Below are 2,318 nucleotides of genomic sequence, written 5' to 3'. Positions count from 1 at the left end.
AACTAAGACTCCATCTCTCTCTCCTCTCTCTCTCTCACACACACACACACTAAGACTCCATCTCACACACACATGCTCTAGGTGGAGCATTTGTTCCTACCACCCTTCATCCAACCTTACCCGTATGATAAACAATCACCTTTATTTACTTGCATAACATGGACAAATTCCACTTTACTTTTGTAGTCAGCAAACTTATCATCTATACCCTTATAAAAAAATGAGTTGGCGGTGATGGTGTGCCTGCCATATTGTAATACAGACCGTATGATCTATATCTGAGGATAGAAAGCAAACTATGATACTTTTACAAAAGATACCCGCACCTCTCTCCACATAATTATCTCCCGCAACCTCATTGCTCAGCAATTAAAAAGGAATAAGTCTCTGGAACAATCTAGCATGCATGGTGGCCGCTGCCGCCTGCCGGCGCCGTCCATCCCCATGCCTCCGCCCATTCCGACCACCAGTCACCACCACGCTCCACTCCTCCTCGCCTTATCTCTCATCTTTCATTTTTTCGATGACATTCTCGAGATACCAGTTTTCTGATAAAATTCTCGAGATATCATTAGTTTTTATGCATGGGATTACTCCTGCATGGGTCAATCATAATAGGTGTTTTGTAAACAAATGCATATTGATGTTCCGTGCAATGCACGAGAATCTTGCTTGTGATTATATAACGCAAATCACGAGCAGGAAGTGACATTTTTTTGACACAACCACGTTAACATGGCCATGTAAATCACTAGCTAAAGTAAATACCATTATACTTATATCCCGATGCAAAAGGTTGAGTACATGTCCGAAGAGTAGAGTCGCACACACGCACTTTGTCTCTCAGAATCTCTCTCACACACACACCAGTTACGTGACGCCCACTTAAGCAGACACATATGTTACAATTTGTGCACCCACGAGTACACGTGATGCTGCGCATTTATTTAAGCCGAAAGGCGAACCCAAACAGTAGCTGCATTCATTCCCCTCCCACCGCCTCTTCTCTGGTCGTTGTCGCCTGGTAGCCATGGGAAGGCCGAAGGTAACAACATACGCCATACTCCCGCCGGAGCGGCGCTTTAATATGGAAATTTTAGTGGTCATGCATGCATCTTTTTGTGCTAGCACTCCTATATAAGGGTTGACCGGTCGCTTCCCGCGGACGTGCGTGGGCGGTGGAAGAGGAAGGAGAAGGGAAGCAGGCTATGGAGTAACGTCTTTTACCACAATTTCTTAGGAAACTGAGTGCAATAATTGAGTAGTTTTGCAAACTACCAGTACTACACCTGAAACGGTTCAAAACCTATACTCCCTTGCCAGCGCGCGCTTCCCACATGAAACGGTCAGCGTCACCCTGGAGCGTCAGTGCCGCATTAATGCCCGGCCAGAGTGGAGGCGACCTCTCACTAGCGCCGGCTTTGAAGTGGCGCGACGGCCGAGAGAGCGCCGCTTCCTGGTGCACGCGATTGCTCCGCATCGAGACTGACCATAGGCCCTGTTTGGATCCATGGGTTAGAGTTAGTTTGAGCTAGTTGGGGCTCAAATAGCCCTAAAGTATCCAAGCATGAGGGTTTAAATTGGAGCAAGTTGCACCGAACCCACCAAAAAAAACTATCCCACCCAAGAGGTGCTAACTGGAGATAGTTCTCATTGGGACCACTGAAAAATCACTTTTCTCTCTCCATGAAGTGCATTTATTGTCAATCTAACCCTGTCACCCAAACACCTCTTTGGCTACAGTTAGTTCAGGGTTAGTCATGAGTTAGTCTAACCTCTAGCTAAGTTAGAGTATCAAACAGGAGCAGTATAGGACATGCAAGTTGCTCAAAGCATACAGGCAAATTCGTATGTGAAAGGATTTTTTTCTTTTTGAAAATGGAACGTGAAAGGAATTTTTTTTAGAATGCTCTTGGCATGTCGCTAACATGTGATACTTAACCGACCTCAATAGACGGCAGAAACGCCAGCCCGCCCCACTTTGATAGAGACGAGGAGGGAGAAGCGATACAGGCTGCTGGATTACTAGAGATAGGTGTCGCACGTAAGCCAAGAAATATGGTGATAGCGTGGGTTAGCCATGTACTAGTATGATGTAACTACACTAGGCTGCCATGTTTCGTACTCTTCTAGTCCACTGTGGAGATGATTGGTTAATTTTATATCGCTGAATAATATTAAATATTATGAGTGTAGATGCTCCACCACAAGGTTCCTTGCTCCTTCTCGGTCGTCCGGAATCTATGTTCTTCCACTTCGGGCGCGCTCCAAAGCTCTCTTCGACGTACTGTCGCAGGAGCAAACAAATGAGATCGCCA

This window comes from Triticum aestivum, chromosome 7A (assembly GCF_018294505.1).
Source record: "Triticum aestivum cultivar Chinese Spring chromosome 7A, IWGSC CS RefSeq v2.1, whole genome shotgun sequence".
NCBI lineage: Eukaryota > Viridiplantae > Streptophyta > Magnoliopsida > Poales > Poaceae > Triticum > Triticum aestivum.
Note: the sequence above shows the minus strand (reverse complement) of the source record.